Source organism: Pollicipes pollicipes, unplaced genomic scaffold, assembly GCF_011947565.3.
Source record: "Pollicipes pollicipes isolate AB1234 unplaced genomic scaffold, Ppol_2.1 Scaffold_6686;HRSCAF=7923_pilon_pilon_pilon, whole genome shotgun sequence".
NCBI classification, from domain to species: Eukaryota; Metazoa; Arthropoda; class Thecostraca; order Pollicipedomorpha; family Pollicipedidae; genus Pollicipes; species Pollicipes pollicipes.
The window spans coordinates 46,332,444-46,350,730 of NW_023596921.1; the positions used below are offsets into that span (position 1 = coordinate 46,332,444).

Here is an 18,287-nt window from a genome sequence, read left to right on the forward strand (position 1 = left end):
ATCCTTTCACGCAGGATTTGAGGATATATTTTTGATGTGAGATCAAAACGCCTATTCGGTGTCCTCCCGAGACGTTCAAGACGTGCTTTGCATACCAGGACGTACTTTTATGTGGTTGGAAAGTATATGGTTGTCTTGTAAACGTCATTTCGTCAGACGTCAAATGACAGACAGACCTATAATAACTACGCGTGACACTCACTGGCCCACTTTCACTTTTTAAGGAAAACCAAGTGCTGGTGCAACATTATATGCAGCATTTGCAATGAATGCAGGCGATGGTGGTATAGTGGTGAGCATAGCTGCCTTCCAAGCAGTTGACCCGGGTTCGATTCCCGGCCATCGCACGCCTGGTTTTGATCCGAGAGGAGGCATCCAGTCCCACACACGGCACGCGCACAGCGCGAAGCCAAGCACGCTGCTCCTTCGCCAGTGGCTATCGCGTGAGCGGTGAGAGTGAGGCGAGTAGTCAGCAGATCATCATCCCGACACCACCATAGTGCTGGTGTTCTAGATATCGCCTACGCCGTTAGTCAAAACTGTTCCATCGCAATTTTTTCTTGCAACTAACACACTTCGCACACAATCCTTCCTACCGGAATGTGGCCGTTCCTCCCGCTCGATAACGGGAAAGCGGAACTCGACGCCGGGACAAGGCGTCCTCTAGTGACCTCCTCGGAGACAGCCATATGTGGGGCATTGGTAAGGAAGCCAAGGTGAAACTTCACTTAAGTTTTTCGCATCAGGGGCACGTGTGTTTACCGCACAATCACGACTATTTTGGCATTAGACTGGCAATTCAGTCGCAAAACACGATTAGCGACAGTGACAGTCATCAGTGATTCCGTATTCAACAAATCGGGACAACGGAATACATCCCTGAATTCTGATGAACCCTGAATGCTGAATGCGAGATACAATGGGCTCCTGGCTGCAAGCCATCCAAACCTGCTACAGATGTTCAATCTTCCGTTTGATTAAATGTCCGTGCGTTCGATCTTGTTGACCGTAACCTGTCCATCTCAAGTATCAAGGCAGTGTTGAAAATAATATTGTGCGGAGCCAAAACTGACGAGTGTGAAATCACGAATGGTTAGCCTTGTTTTTGTCATGTTTTCCTTTGCGGGCAATGAAATCCCACCACACTTCTGATTGCATCAGTGGGCTGGGAACCACAATACAATCATGCGACAAAGATAGGTGTCGCCAAAAAAGGTTTCAAGCGATGATGGTAGCGGGTTTCGTTTCTCCGGCCTCAGTAGAGTTTTCCTTTGATTTGTACTATTATGTTTCTCGTTAGATGAAGCGTGCTAGAGTCAATGAATACTTTGCTGTTGATGTGGTGGGTTTGTTTCCTCTTAAGCCGTCCACGTATGGAAGTGAGCCATTAAAACAACGTGAAATGGTTAGGGATTGCACACGAGAAACTCTGCCTCAGACCGGCAGTATTCCAGCATAACATTAAAGGTGCGTTCGGCCGAGGGGAAAAATTGAACGAATAATAATTTCCTCGATGTCATCCACGGAAGTGTTCCACGCTGTCTCGTTAAGTTTTGTGCGGCTGTCAATTTTGCAATGCTCTCATGGCGCGTCGCCTATTGTGGTTCGTGCTGCCTCGCGTCGAAACCGTTTTTTTAGAACAGGCGCAAACAGGTCCCACCCCAAGTTCGTTTTTGAGGTGGGGAGTATCTGACCAATCGGTGATACCTACCTTGGGTCCGTATCACGGTCTTCAGCCATAGTAACCCGGCAGTGCCACTGTTGGCTTCAGAAAACTAATATGGGGGCGTGAGTGCATGTTCGGTTTCTGCTCTATGAACACATACGATCCCTGCCGTTTGTTTTAAAGCGTTCATTGTACTTTGTCTATAGGTAAGCGTTTCCCTGGTTGTGAATGACAACGGTTAGCTGGTAAAACGCACCTGTGAACACTTGGAAGGTGTTGTGGTTTAATCATAAATGATGCACAACGACATCACTGAATGAGATGGTGTGGGTCTTGCACCATTCACAAATTTCGTCCAAAACATTTTGTTTGGGGTATTCTAGTTCTGCCAAGCTGTTTGCATTGCCAATAAACTACGGCGCCAAAAACTGCAACCAAGCCATCAGCCCTCAAATAGGTCCTACACCATGCCGAAACAACACTACATCAACGCAAATACTTCAACCGGATTGGGACATGCTGGTATTCATGTGAAGAAAATCAACCTTGAACTTGAAGCCGTCTGATATATGGGAAAAATGCCTTTAAAGATTGAAGAGCATTGAAGTTGAATGGAACTTGACTATCAAATATAAAACAAAGATGTGCACGCTAACTTCTCAGGTGTCGAAGAACGGTTTAGCTTAAGCAATGCGTTTGCGCAGTGCAGTATGGATCGCAGCGGCACTGAGACACACGGCAAGATATGTGTTCTTGAAATGCCATCAAGCGCACCAAACATTTTCGAGCAACTCTGAGAAAGTCTAAGCCGTTTGCATCAATTTTTTTAGTGAGTGTTCGGTATTTTGATTTCAACGAGCGGAGATTATGGTCACTGGGGCTGATGTTTCCGCTGCGAAATTGTGATAGAATATTGTGGATATATTCAGTAAGAACTATTCCATAAATATGTTCAACTAGTTTGCAATCGCACGCATACAACATTTGTCCTGTCTCTTCACAGTTGAAGCTTGTTTCTAGTAGTAGGACTTGGCCGGCTTGTAGGCGGGCTTGTAGCTGGGCTGCGGGTGGTAAGAGGGGCGGGCGTAGGCCTGGTCGTAGCGGGCCTCACCCTCGTACGTGACGTCAGCGACGTAGCCAGAGTAGGCATCAGCGACGTTGTAGGCCACCTTCTGGGTACGGCCGTCGGGGAGGACAACAGAGTAAGAGCCCTGGGTGCTGTAGCCATCACGACCCTCCTGAGCGTTGAACTGGGGCTCGTAGTCTCCGTAGCCGTGGACGTCGTAGTTGAAGTGGTACTTGGGCTGCTGATCGTAGCTCTGCTGGTGGGCCGGAGCGTAGCTGGGCTGGCGGTGAGCGGGGGCGGGGGCGTAGCTGGTCTGATGGTGGGCCGGGGCCCTGTAGCCTGGGGCGTTGTCGGCGGCGGCAACAGCCAGAAGAGCGGCGACCAAGAAGAACTGAAAGCATGCCGCATGTTTCATAGCGCTGAATGCCTTTAAATATGCGTAGTTACCTCTTGTGTTTATGCGTTGCATTTATCGATAACAAACACGCCATCATGTCCTAACTGCTGAGTATTGCAGGTGATGTCTTCCTGAGCACGTATGCAGACGGCATATCAAGTCGACTGCATCATCGCTGTACTTCAGAGCTTCTGTTGCTCCTTACGATGCATTGCCGGTATAATGTGTACTGGCATTATAGACAACAGTGATCAGGCAAGGAAGTGTTTCCATTCAGAGTATGAATAAAAAAACTTCCTTTGCCTCTTCCATCAAAACACCCGTCGAAGACAATGGCTTTTGTTCCATGTACGTCCCGGAAACCTTATGACCTGTTATCTGCTCCTTCTCCAGAACACTTGCCTTCATGTTGTGCGGCAGGGTGCGTGGGATCGAGTGATGCCAACCTTGGTGGTGTCTCACCTTTTATACCGCGGCTGGTGGCTGGACAGTCGGCTCGGCTCGTGGGCATTACGTATGGGAGAGGGCGTGAGCGATGGGTGTGGCGTGTGACCCCAGCTCCGGAGACCAGGGACGCACGATATGGGTCACAGTGACCTGTGGTCACCGTGCGACACGCGGTTTATGAACAGTTGTTTATCCCAACTTAAGACGGCGATTTGGCTCGTAATCACCTTGGATAAGTGGTTTGCCGCACGTCTTCATCACGGTCTCTTGCCCGGGTGGTCAACACACACAGCTCTTGGATTTCTTTGAGCGGGTTTGCACGTTTTTGTTAGCTGCATGTCTCATTGCTGTTTTATGGCCTTAGTATTAGTCATGTAATCTGGTGCAGACAAGGTTGTGGCGAGAAGAAATAGGTAGTAACGATGTCGTTTTTCCACGCCACACCGGGCACAAAAAACAGGATTTTCACCCCAGCCACTCAAAATTTCGTCCAAATTCGCATCCACTTAGATGTCAGGAAGCAATAGCAGGTGAGGATGTTACCCCGTGCGACGTCTGAAGTCACGCCCAAAGGACACTAATCTTCTGAAGTTCACACGAGTATGTTATTTTAAGATTTAAATAACCCTAGGATTAGTAATCGGACAACTTGTTTCTGTTACAGTTTTTCGCATAACTGCTACAGATTTCAATTTACTACGCCAAACTTTGCGGTAATCCAAGTTGATCTCTTTACCTCTGATGGTGATATTTGAAGCGCACATTTGAGCTCCGTTTCGCAAATCCAGTTTCTATACAAACTTCACCATATATACATTGCACGATCCTAAATGCACACGCTTGAGACGCAGCTTTTTCCAAAATATTAGCTCACAGCCCGGCACGCTCCCGCCCGCCAGGTATGCGGCCCGCAAAAGCCCGCTCTGCTACAATACCAGGCCGACATCAACCCGCGTTTACTTGATAATGGTAATATCCGCCGTGTCATTTCACCTGAATTTGAACCCAACCATATCGTGCCTAAAATGTCATATAATTGTCATCTCCTGCAAAACCTTGTTTCGCTGGCATCAATGATATTGTTTAGAAAAGAATGATCCAAGTACCTGGGCTATAACATTTATACTGTACTAACGAAGACCTTATGAGCAGTGATGCCAGCTACCTACTACAAATGAGAAGGTAGAGAGTGGAATTCAAAATGATTCGTCACCAAAATGCATTAGAGACTTCACTCTCCCACCCGATCTTAATAGACTACAGACCCTGTCCTCTAAAGTTGCATGCATCATCCAATGTTTGTACACTGAGAGAGTAAAATCTGCTGCATGCGTCAGGGTCCTAGGAAGTGTCCGCAGTTCATCCCATTGTGCATAAAAACAAACCCTATTCCAGCGCGCCGAAAGTGCTGCTATGTAATAACTCGTATTCAAGAACTAGACACAGACACTTATATGTTGTTTGCCGTCCTTAACTGGATACATCATGCGACAGCACAGAAGAAGCAGCATATTGCAGTTTTCAAATTTTCCACATATCCTTCTCACCACTAGGAACTCCTTCTGCACTTCCAAAAGCCTTGTCAGTTTTTTTAAATGACGCTATTTTATTTTTCACCAAATTCAAAATACGCCATTTGCAAATCACGCCATTTTCAGTTTTTAAGCTTTTTCCAGATATCTTTGCGACAGAACTTCAGAACCCATTTTTATGAGACAATTAAGCGTCTTTCCGGCGTCCTCTTGAGACGCATAAGACGTCCTTTGCATAATACCAAGACGCATCTTCACGTGATTGAAATGTATATGGATGTAGTGCCGACGTCATTTTGGGCCGTCTTTCAGGAGCATTTGCGGTGATGCCAACCTACTTTTTACGGTCATAACTAAAAAGTTGTTACGAGGAAATGGCCAGACGTGATGCCTGAAGAACTCCTTTATGCCACCACAGACGCCACACCATAAAGACCACGACAGTAAAGATATTAGCATCTATCGGCAGTCAGTACCGCAACGTGTTCCTAATACAGTAGAGAATTTCAGCATAATGTTCAGGCTGTGTCAATGCACTGTGAGCCTGGCTGTGATGTTAACAGCGTGTTGAACATGAGAGCGAGAGAGACTGCGCCCAGGCTTGGTACCAGACGTTGAACTGAACCCAATAAGTGTCAAGGTGAAATTTAGAAGCACATAGCGACTTACTGAGAAAAATGCAAGATCAAGGACAGGATGGCAATTAAAGTTGTCTGGGAAGGTCAAACCGCCTGCATAGATATTTTCAGTGTTTGATATTATTGATTCCATCCCTCAGAGATTAAAGCCACTGGGGCTGGTGCTATCGGTGCAAAGATGTCAGAGAATGCTGCGCGATATATTCAGTAACAATCATTTCATAACTACATTCGACCAGTTTTTATGTCTGCTGGAGCTCGTTTTCTAGTAGTGGGACGCAGCCGACTTGACGGCGGGCTTGTAGCTGGACTGCGGATGGTAAGAGGGGCGGGCGTAAGCCTGGTCGTAGCGGGCCTCACCCTCGTACGTGACGTCAGCGACGTAGCCAGAGTAGGCATCAGCGACGTTGTAGGCCACCTTCTGGGTACGGCCGTCGGGAAGGACAACAGAGTAAGAGCCCTGGGTACTGTAGCCATCACGGCCCTCCTGAGCGTTGAACTGGGGCTCGTAGTCCCCGTAGCCGTGGACGTCGTAGTTGAAGTGGTACTTTGGCGGCTGATCGTAGCTCTGCTGGTGGGCCGGGGCGTAGCTGGGCTGGCGGCGAGCCGGGGCGGGGGCGTAGCTGGTCTGATGGTGGGCCGGGGCCCCGTAGCCTGGGGCGTTGTCGGCGGCGGCAATGGCCAGAAGAGCGGCGACCAAGAAGAACTGAAAACGTGCCGCATGTTTTATAGCGCCGACTGTTGTTAAACATACGTAGTTACCTACTGTGTTAATACGTTGGCTTTATCGATGACAGACACGCCATAATGTACGAAATGCTGAGTATTGCCGGTGATATTTTTCAGAGCACGTCTGCAGACGGTACATCAAGACAGCTGTTCCGTCGCTGTCCTTCCAAAGTACCGCTGTCCTTTACGGCACACTGTCGACATCATGCGCAGGAGTACTGTAGACAATAGCGATCTGGCAAAGGAAGTGTTTTCCTTTTGAGTATGATGGAAAACACTTCTTTGGTCCCTTCGATCGGACACCCATTGAAGACAATAACTTCGCACATGTCGTGGAAACTTTGTGACCTGTTCTTTGCTCCACCTTCAGAACACTTGCCTTCATGTTGTGCCGTAGGGTGTGTGGGACCAAATGATACCAAACGTGGTGGTGTCTCACATTTTATACCACGGCTGGCGGCTGAACGGTCGGCTCGGCTTGTGGGATTACGTATGGGAGAGAGTGTGAGCGATGGGTGTGGCGTGTGACTCCAGCCACGGACACCAGGGACACACGATCTGGGTTACAGTGACCCGTGGTCACCGTGTAACACGCGGAGTAAGGGACAACCGCCGCTGTCGGTTGTTTATCCCGACTTGAAATGACGGTCGTGTCTGATAATTATCTTGGGTAAGGGGTTTGCCGCACGTCTTCATCGAGGTCTTTTGCCCGGCTGGTCAACACACAAAGGTCTTGGAATTCTCGAAGTGGGCTTGCATCTTTTTTTCGTTGACTGCATGGTCTGCTGCTGTCTTATGGCCTGCATGTCAGTCATTGGACCAGGCGTAGACAGAGCTGTGACTAGAAAAAGTGGTAAGTAACGGTGGCGACATTCATGCCACACCGGTCACGTCAGAGGAATTTGAGGAATTTGTGCCCGGCGCCTCAGAATTTCTTCCAAATTTGCACGCATTTAGACCTCATATAGCAACAGCATGTGAGGATGTTACCATGTGCGACGTCTCAAGTCACGTTCAAAGGACATTGACCTTTGACGTTCACACAGGTACGTTGGTTTCAAGTTTCAAATGCCTCTAAGATTGGTAATCGGACAGCCTATTTTGTGTTAATCTATTATGCACAACTGTCACAGATAGCAATACTCTACGCCGAAATTAGCAGTGACCACACTTTAGCCTTTTACTTGTGCTTGTGACATTCGAAACTTGCATTTTAGCCCCGTTTCGTAAGTTGAGTTTCTGTAAAAGTTTCACCATATATGTCTTGCACGATCCTCAATACACACACTGGAACGGCAACATTCTCCAAACTATTTGCCCATAGCTCGGCTCGCCCGGCCAGCAAGGTATCAAGCCCGCAAAAGCCCGCCCTACCACAATGTTGAGTCGGCATTAACACGCATATATTCTAAAACCGTGATACGCGGTGAGCCATTTCTCCCTATTTTTAACCCTATACATATTATGCCTAGGAATCATGTCAGTGTCATCTCGTGCAAAACATTGTTTGGCTAGCATCATTGTTTGAAAGCATTGATCCAAGTACCTGGGCTATAAAATTTAGATTGTACCAAGGTAGACCTTAAGTGCTCTTATCCCACCTTTCAAATACGAATGAGAAGGAAGAGAGTATAATTTAAAATGGCTGGTCACCAAGATATGTCAGATACTTTACTGTTCCACCACATCTCAGTAGACCGTATGCCCTGTGGTATAAACTTGCATGCATCATCTGATGCTGTGCACTGACATGAGTATAATGTACTGGATGTTTCAAGGCCATAAGAAGTGTTCGCAGCCCCCTACACTGTGCATAGGCACAGACGCCATTCCAAGGCGTTACGATCGCTGCTATGTACTAACCGGTGTTCAAAAACCAGACGCAAGCTCTTATGCGTCGTTTGCTCTACTTTAGGGGATACACCATGCAACAACACGGAATAAACAGCGCACGACAGTTTTCGAATTGCTCACACATATCCCTGACCACAATCCATGCTTCATCCCACAGCCATCGCCGCCGTGTAAGTGATGCTGTGTCCTTCTGGAATTGTTGACACAGACCGTTCACAGATACATATATTAAAAGAGAGGGTAGTACGATGAAGTAGCCAATAACGCAATGATGGGGATATCTGCTTGACTAAGAAATTGTCTTGTCTTGGGCAGTCTTTTCCATTCAAAAGTGTACCAATAATTATCAGCACGTTTCTTTATGCCTGATGCCTGCTTGAATACCTTCAATTGAGGAACATGCACTTTGCCATAACGCAACGCTCTGAAGTGGAGGAATTTTAAGACGCAATGACTAGAATTGAACAAGATGTTATAACGCCATTTTCTTTTTTTAGCTTCCCTCCAGACGTCTTTTGAGACAGGATTTGAGGACCTATCTTTCATGTGATATCAAAACGTTATTTCGGCGCCCACTCGAGACGTTGAAGACGGCCTTTGCCTTAAGAACATTCAATACATGTTTTGCATACCAGGACGGATCTTTAGGTGATTGGAAGGTATATGATTGTCTTGTGACGTCATTTTGGGACGCCGTTCAGAAGCGTTTGCGGTGATGCCAACGTATTTCTTATGGACATGGCTAAAAGTTGTTACGAGAAAATGGCCAAAACAGATGCTTCAAAGCAGACCATTTTGCTACCAGAGATGCCAAACCATAAGCATAACAGTAAAGATGGCATTTATCGGCAGTCAGAACTGCACCGCGCTCCTAATGCGGTAGACAATTTCAGCATCAAAGCCCGTGCTGTGCTAATGCACTATGAGCCCGGGTCTGATGTCAGCAGCGTGTTCAACGGGAGAGCTGAGGCAATCCCCACGCCTGGCGCCAGGCCTTGAACTGAACCCAACAAACGTGAAGATCAACACTCGGGACGAAACAGTGACTTGCTGAGAGCGATGCAGTATCAAGGACCGTGCGACAATCCATTGTCACCATCCATGAATCCAAGGCACATGCATACACAACCATGCGATGGGGCGGTGATTCCGACACCATCAGACGACAGACCGGCCTGTCATAACTACATCTGGCACTTACTGGCTCACTTTCCTTTCTTGAGGAAAACCAAGTACTGTTGACCGTTATATGCAGCATTTGCGACGACTGCAAGCGATGGTGGTATAGTGGTGAGCATAGCTGCCTTCCAAGCAGTTGACCCGGGTACGATTCCCGGCCATCGCACGCGTGATTTCAAACCGAAGCCCAGCACACTGCTCACCCGCCAATGGTCGCCGCGCGAGCGGTGAGAGGAAGGCGAGTGGTTAACGCACTATCAACTCAACATCGCCCCAGTCTTTGGTCTTTCTCATATCGCCCACATCGGAATTCAAACATGTCACATGACCATCTTTCTTACGTACTGGTATATTTTGCACATAAACGTCCCAACATGCAGGCGGCCGTTGCTCTTAGCCAACACAACCTTAGCCAATCAGTAGACCATAGGCCCTGCGCTGTAAACTTGCATGCATCATCTGATGCTGTGCACTGACAGAGTATAATGTGCTGGATGTTTCAATGGCATAAGAAGTGTTCGCAGCCCCCCACATTGTGCACGAGCACAGACACCATTTGAAGGCGTTACAATCGCTGCTTTGTAATAACCTGTGTTTAAAAACCAGACGCAAGCTATTATGCGTTGTTTGCTGTACTTAAGTGGATACATCATGCAACAACACGGAATATACAGAGCACGACAGTTTTCAAATTGTTCACACATGTCTCTGGCCACTATCCATGCTGTATCACACAAACATCGCCGCCGTTGATGTGATGCTGTGTCGATCTGGAATTGTTGACACAGACCGTTCACAGATACAGATATTAAAGAAGAGGGAAAAAGCTGTTGCACCATGAGGTGCATACCCATCTTGAAGATCACTTTGTGCAGTTCACAGCCCTGCCCCTAAGACATGAACCCTTCTAGTTTCTGAGCTACACGCCCGCGAAGATGTGCAGACAAGTTCGAGAAGACTAGTTCAAGATCACCCAGGCATCCATGGAGCGATAATAACGTCACTGAAATGCTGTTCTTCCGCTGGCTATGCTGTGATCAAGGCGAAAACAAAATATAAGTATCTAGTCGTTTATATCTGACTTTTGTGAATACGATTTCCAGACATGACGGCCTGTGATCACTACGTCTGGTACTCACTGGCCCACTTTCCTTTCTTGAGTAAAACCAAGTACTGGTGGCTGTTATATGCAGCATTTGCAACGATTGCAAGCGATGGTGGTATAGTGGTGAGCATAGCTGCCTTCCAAGCAGTTGACCCGGGTTCGATTCCCGGCCGTCGCACGCCTGGTTTTGAACCAAGACGACATCGCGTCCCACACCCCGCACGCGCACAGCTCGAAGCCCAGCACACTGCTCACCCGTCGGTGGTCACCGCGCAAGCGGTGAGAGGGAGGCGAGTGGTTAACGCACTATCAACCCAACATCGCCCCAGCTTTTGGTCTTTCTTATATCGCCCACATCGGCATTCAAACATGTCACATGACCATCTCTCTTATGTACTGGCATATTTCGCACATAAACGTCCCAACATGCAAGCGGCCGTTGCTCCCGCTTAGCCAACACTCCGGGGGCCACGAGGTGTCTGCCGACCGGCCGCCCGTCGCGCGCAACACGAACCGACGCCGGCACGAGGCGTGATAGACGGACCTCCTCCGAGACGATCACCACCGCCCCGCGACACCAGGTGCACGAGCTCATCTCGTTATCGTCAGCGAAAATGCAGAGATATAACTCCATGAGCGGGGAATGCTGAGGGACGGGGCGGGGGCGTGCGGTGCACAGACCTTTCCAAAGGCGCGCCTACGCTCCCGCACAGCACCCCACTCCCAGGCAGGAGGTGGAATAGGTAGTAAAACGGGATAATTTTACGTAGGAGGGTAAAGCAAAACTAAAGCAAGTAAACAAGCTACGAAGCGTCACGCACATCAGGCTGTGTAGGGAAGACGACGTCTTTTAAAACTGATGACAGCTTGTCGAGCGTGTAAGCGATGCAGTTCGAGGGCCACGAGCTGCGAGCGCGTCACACAGCTACAACACTGACTTGGTGGATAGATGGGGAGATACCCAGGAATATGCCTTGGTGGGTAGGTACCGTGTATTTATGCACTAAACGGTGGAATCTGCATACATGGGGTTGCAAACAGCATTATAAAACCAAGAGATGAATCGGGCAGAACGGGGGCGAGGAGGGGGTGCATATGCCATGGCAGTTTAGTCAATACGGGCTGGTACCTCACCCCCACCAACAAGGTATCTGCCCTGCGCTAGGCACCTTGTTAGTGGGTAAGTATCTATTCGCATGGTGCTACTATTCAAACGTGATTCCCTTCATTTTGTGCCCGATATTTTGTCAATGTGATAATAATTGAGTAATGCATTTCAAGTATGCAATTCCTCGTTTTCGTCGAATTAGTTGTAGTATGCTTGTGGTTGAATGTTCACTTATAACCAGCGAACTGTTTGGGGGGGGGGGGGGGGCGGGGCGGGCATGACCATTCCCTATCCTCTCCTAGGCGGGGGCTGACCCTCTCGCAAGACGTTATCTGCCGTGTTCCAGTTACTTTGTTCAGACAACTCTGGGAGCCGTCAACACATGACTTCCTTCAAAGGGGACAGTGCAGCGACCATTATGCCCGAGCACCTACCCATGCAGTACCGTTCTATTCGGATCCGACATGTGTCTCAGTAATGGATTTTACCAATTAATTTTGCCCCACACCTACCATATTTGTACGCGGCATACATAATAATATTGTTGGCTTTTTATGCAACTCTGCATAAAATGAGATGCTTAATACATTCTTCAATTAGTCAGAAAACGCAAGCATCGCACGTGGTGCTATATCTCCCTGTGCACATTTGACCACTTTCTACCGCTCGGGTACAAATGTGTGTTGAATATAGATGTAAGAATGTTATTGCGCAACAAAAACAACAAATGATACGCTGATGACAGTTGCGGCAACAACCAAAGGCTATCTGTTTTTTTCAATGCACATAATCGACCATCGCAACAATAAAAAAGATGTTTGTTTGCTGCACGACATCATCTGGTACTTCTGATAAACAACAGCTGATTTTGAGTCTAAAAATTCGTCGCCAGTGAAATTCACGTCGCGTGTCAGGACTGTTTGTAATGCTCGGTGAGCGGAGGATTTATTTTCGGTTGGATTTTTTTGGCAAGGAGCGGCGATATTTTCTTTAAGAAAAACAAAACCAGCCTTAATCTCAATTATATATTTTCCTCCTATCTCCGCTGCCACCTGTCAACGAAGGCCGCTTATAATTCCTGCTCGAATTCCTCTTCTGTCGCAGCACAGCGCAACTCCGCCATCGTTTCTCGCCGACGGGCGCCACCATCTCCGCATTGGCCGCCACCAAAGACCTTAGCCTGACCTATTGATTTTAAGGTCGGTCACCGATTGCTGACTTATCTAGCGGCCGGCTCCATCGGTCAGTAACGTCACTCAGGCGGCCTGCAGAAACCAGCCTCGTACTCGCTGTGCCTCAGCTGTCAGGTTCTAACTTGGCAACACCATGGAACATCTCCGATGCATCGCTGGCCTGCTGCTGCTGCTTTGCTGCATCGGGCAGCTGGAGTCGTCTGGTAAGCTGAAGGTTTTGGGGGATGCTGAGGGACGCCAGCGCTGTTGTGCGCGAACACGCTTCGCTCCGACCTGCTTTAAACGCGCCGTGCTGACTGGAACTCTCCCAGCATCAAATAAGCCATCACAAGGCCCCCGTGGACCGAGCAAAGCGTAACGTCAGCTCAACACAAATTGTGTACATTCAGGGGCCCTGTCCGGCATGGCAAACCGCCTGTATGATGTATTATGTGCTTAATTCGTTGCAACTGGTGATTGCATCACCATGTTACATTCAAGAACAACTGGCATGGCACCTTAAAAAGTGATACCGAATTGCCTACTCAAGTGTACACCTGGAAATAATTCAGCTGCGCACGGTTGTACCAGGAACCACTTCAGGCGCTTCCTGTGCGGTCATGACTGGGATGGCCCGCGGCCGGTGACACCGGCCGTGCTTAAAGGTCAGGTTATGCCAGAGGGCAGAGCAGACCGCGCCGAGCATTGTAACACGTCACACTTTGGCCACCAAGTTCTGCCAAAGACCTGAAATTTCACGATCAAATGATGAAGCACAGGGCTCGTGTAACAAGCACTGCTTAGCGTGGGCTCTGATTTTAGGAATTAATTTATTCCAAAGGCTCGGACTAAGTCTTCCAAAAATTAAACTATACAAAAATAACTGACGCAAAAACACAAGTACGGAAATAAAGGGTCTCAACTCCGATGCCACGCCATCGCGGTTTGACGACATCAGTGCGATTTTATTTGGAAAAACAGATAATCGCATCGGCACAAACGTGTGTCACTGTGTGATGCCGGTCGCACTGGGGCAAAATACAGGATCACTAATTTTTACGGCTCTCAGGGCTACCGTCAGGCATCCGCAACCAGAACAAATGGTTGTGCCTGCAATAGCGTATGTGAACAACAGATCCTCCAATAAGGTGGATACAGCCCGGTTTACAAACATCCAATACTCAGTATTTATCTTTCGTTTATTACATCACAAACACCGTTGTAGGCCATAGCGGTGGATGCAGATACAAACTACTACATACCGCAGAAATGCTGCCATTTGCTATCGCACATCAATGCTATGTTTAATAATGGTCCGCAATTATAGCAATACAGAACATCAATAGCCTTAATTATACAAAAGCCAGACACTACACACCATGCAAACTTAAAGGGAGTGTATGCGATGTGCGACATGGTTGGGTCTAACAATAATGTTGTCAAGGTCTACATTGCTACGTCAGTGATGAGATTTAGATAGGTGACAAAGCCTGGCTTGCTTTCACCTGCATTCCAGCGGTCTCCATCGCAGCTAAAAAAAATATCGTTCGCACTGTTTTATTTATCATACTTGCTGAAGGGCAGTGTTCCACATTTGCATGGGCATTTGGGGTGAAATAGCTTTCTTAAAGACCGTTCGGTGCAGTTCACAGCCCAGCCTCTTTTAAGACCTAAACTTCTCTAGTTTCTGAGCTAAACGCCCGCGAAGATGTGCAGACTTTTTCGGAAAGTACACCATGGCCACGCATGCCTCGCTGACGCCATGATAACGCCATTCAAATCCTGTCATTCCGTTAGCCATGAGGCGGTCAAAGCCAAGAAGAGGAAATTCTCGGGTCGTTTATATCTGGCATTTGTGAGCACGATTTTCGATCGCCAATTGGCTGTGCAATGTGCGATGACTTAATCAAACAATGACGTGTAAAGGAGCACATCTTCTGTTATATAAGTCACGACGGTCAAAACTGTGTTTCAAATTATGGTTTTGGCGCTAGCTATCATATACATAAATATATATATATATATATATATATATGCATGTATGTATGCGTGTATATACGGGTCTTTGAAGCCTATTTTATCGAAGCCTGATGAGTTCTTGACTTTGTCAGACTTTCTGTTGATTCGTTTCATGTTTTTAGTAAGCTTTTTGTGTCGGATGAAGTAAAAGATCAATAAATGAATCATACAAAATATCGTGTGTTTGTTGTATAGTCATTCAAAAGCTACGTTTCGGTTCAACCATTAAAAACATTACCAAACAAATATGGTATGATTAAGATAAGACATGGTATGACAGCTTGATCGTATATGGTATGGTCTTAGACGATCGAAAGGACACATCATACATACGCGATGGTTCGAATAAAAAAGCAACTGGTTTCAATACATATGCAGACCTCTGTAGCAACTTTCACACAATTCACATACATTTAATGTTCCCCACAACTTGGGGACTGCTATATTTCACAAAGGGGCAACGTAACGCAATAATTAAGTTGGTTGAGTGTTGGGGCATGTTGATAAATGAGTGGGACTTCTTATGTTATCAGTCATGCTTTGTTGTGTTGTTTTTGATGACTGTGTGTTATTGTTATGTTGATGACACCCACCCCTCTCTCAATGCCCAAGGTACCGATACTTGCGTCATTTGCAGCTCCGTCTTCAGAAATTTGGTTATTTGGCGGTCATGTGGACCCTTCCCCTTTCTTTTGTTATTCCCAAAGCGTGAGATGGCGTGGCCAACGCGGGCCATGCCACGATTCCTTCCAGAAGTGGCTGGCGCAGCCCATTATACATTACATCCAAAGGGAGATAGCGAGAGGTGGCAATAACATCTTAAAGATGAGATGACTACACGCTACCGTAGTTCGTTATAGTATGGTAGGATATAATTACCATTTGCTGTTACTACAAGAGTGAAAGCTTTTTATGTCCCACGTGTTTTTGGAGCGCATCAAACTTCGTTCTACCACACACCTCTTCGAGTTGCATTGTTCACCGGTAACTCATCTCTCGTCGCTGCCATCGTATCTTATTTGATGTCATTGGCTGGCATCAAAGAAGAGTGCCGTCATTCCGAAACCTAACACACTCAGATACATATGTAACAAATATTTCCATCATTGAAAGTACCAGTTGCCTTAGAACTTGAAACTCAGTTAGTTCGAATTTCAAGGTAAAAAGGTTATACTATATTTTGTACTAAGTAGCACTTTATTCAGGGCGTAGAACGTTTTCGTTCTTTTTTTAGCATTACCGTGTCCAAAGGCGGAAATTTTGTTGTTAACACGTGTATTGCACCAGCTCTGCCACAGGCCTCAAATGTTTTCGCCAAAGAAATCTCAATGAATAGTGCATTTCTAAGCTATGAAAACGTCAGGTTATCTAACAGCTGCGGCTGTTGAAAGCAGGCAGTCTAACTTATGTAAGTTGTTCACTGCATGAGTGAGGAACATTAGCCACTTAGATAAGACAGTATACTAGCCATATTCCTCTGAAAAACCAGGAGAATAGAGATACAGTTCAGTTGATATTTCGGCAACATACATTTCTCGAAACAATAGCAGAGGTGAATTCGAAATTATCTGCCGATGATCCTACTCGATTTTTGAGGTTCTTTTTTAAATAAACAATAAGCCGCAGTTTTTACAGAACGCCAACATTAAGGGGACTAAACAGAGTCATTGCCAGACATTACGAAGACGCAGTGCCTATCTAAGAATTGGAATGCCCGGGCATGCGTGTACATGAAAACGAATTCAGCCGAATAAGCATCACGCACCACGCTTCATTCGAGCATGCAAGCCAGCTGAAGTAAACAGGCATCACATATCGCGCACGAGCTATGCATACAAACGATTTCAAATGAACAGGCGTCGCACATCACGCGGCAGGCATCACTTACACGTGTAAACGATTTTAAGCTAGCACACATCACACATAGAGGCACATATCGCCCTCGCATAATTGGCCATGATGAGCCCTGTATGTGAAGATTTGGTCGCCGACTTTTTATAAGAACAGATTTACTTATTTTCCTGTCTGGGTAGTCCTGCGCTCTGTAGATGACCTTGAGCTCTAAAAGGGCATAGGGTCCATACTTCTCTCGATTCAGCCTCACAGTCTAACAGCTGCTGATGGCAAAGGAAACCGGTGTGTCGTACAAAACTGAACATTGCGCAGAGATACCAGGCACTGACTGCTTTAAAGAGTAACAACCACGTGTCCGACTTTCAGAGCCCGTCTCGGCGCCTAAACGTATCAGTTGCGTGAAGTTGTGCCCGAAGGGTCAGCGTTGCGAACTACGTCGCCGGTGCTCCCATGGCGTCTGCTTCGACCACCACCCGGTGTGCGTCAAGTCGCCAGCTCCCGTAAAGAAGCTTCCCCCCAGCTGCCAGAACGTCCGATGCCGCCGACTGCAGACCTGCGTGCTGCGGCAGGTCCTCTGTATCGGCGCGCCGTGCTACCCCGTGCCGGTCTGTATTCCCGATCGGTGCGCTACGGTCCGATGCGGAACTGGCACAGTCTGTGTGACGGTGAGGAGGTCTCGCTCGCGACCTGCCCTGGCTCGCGACCCTTTATGCCGAGGTGTGACTCGTAAATACTTCCCCAGCTGCCAGTTCACTGTCAAATGTGTGCCACGGGCCAAGCCCAAGCCCGGCTTCTGTCCGCCGCCGGAGCAGGTGTCCCAGGCCAACGTCAACCTCTGCCACTACGATAACGACTGCGCATCCAACCTGCTCTGCTGTCCGGGCGTGTCCAGAGGGGGACTCAACTGCACCGCCCCCGCCTTCCCCGACCCGTGCGCCTACAAAAAATGCCCTCTGCATGCACCAACTTGTGTCGCGGGTGTTTGTTTACATCGGGTGTGCACACCCGGGAACTTCCACTGCACCGGCGAGAAACAGTGCTTCTGTTCTCGAAAAGCCAAAATAGTTTGTACAGACGTGCCAGCGACTTCCGGGTGTTGAGTTTTTTCAAATTGCTGCTATTAGTTTTTTGAGTGAGATATTTGATAAAATTAAGGATGCATTGCAGATATAGAATATATTGTCAGCACTACCACCCCGGTATCTGTTTTCATTGGAACCAAGTGCAACTGCTGTTCACCCGTCGCTTTGAACCGTTTGTAATGCTAAATATCCAGACGCTTGCAAATGCATATGGAGCACTACAGAGTCCAAGGTTTCTAGTTATTCCGTGAAGCAAAATAAATGTGCACACAGATTAAAGTCTGGCTTCAAGGGCCTCTATAAACTTCGCTATGAATGGAGGGAAGGGCTGTTGATGTAGCGTTACGGAGGTGTAACAAGGGAAAGAGGGGGGGGGGGGGGGGTGTTGGACAACTTAACTTTACGTTCAGGTGTTGTTGCAAGTCGTGATAACATCTTT

General features: G+C 47.5%; 3 non-coding genes across 3 annotated transcripts; all 3 read left to right on the forward strand.

Moving 5' to 3' along the window:
• Positions 1–275: 275 nt before the first annotated feature.
• On the forward strand, positions 276–347 carry TRNAG-UCC (transfer RNA glycine (anticodon UCC)). The gene has a single exon. It is a non-coding gene; the product is annotated as a tRNA-Gly (tRNA).
• Positions 348–9,602: 9,255 nt separating this feature from the next.
• Positions 9,603–9,674, forward strand: TRNAG-UCC (transfer RNA glycine (anticodon UCC)). Its single transcript has one exon. It is a non-coding gene; the product is annotated as a tRNA-Gly (tRNA).
• Positions 9,675–10,719: 1,045 nt separating this feature from the next.
• Positions 10,720–10,791, forward strand: TRNAG-UCC (transfer RNA glycine (anticodon UCC)). Its single transcript has one exon. It is a non-coding gene; the product is annotated as a tRNA-Gly (tRNA).
• Positions 10,792–18,287: the final 7,496 nt, after the last annotated feature.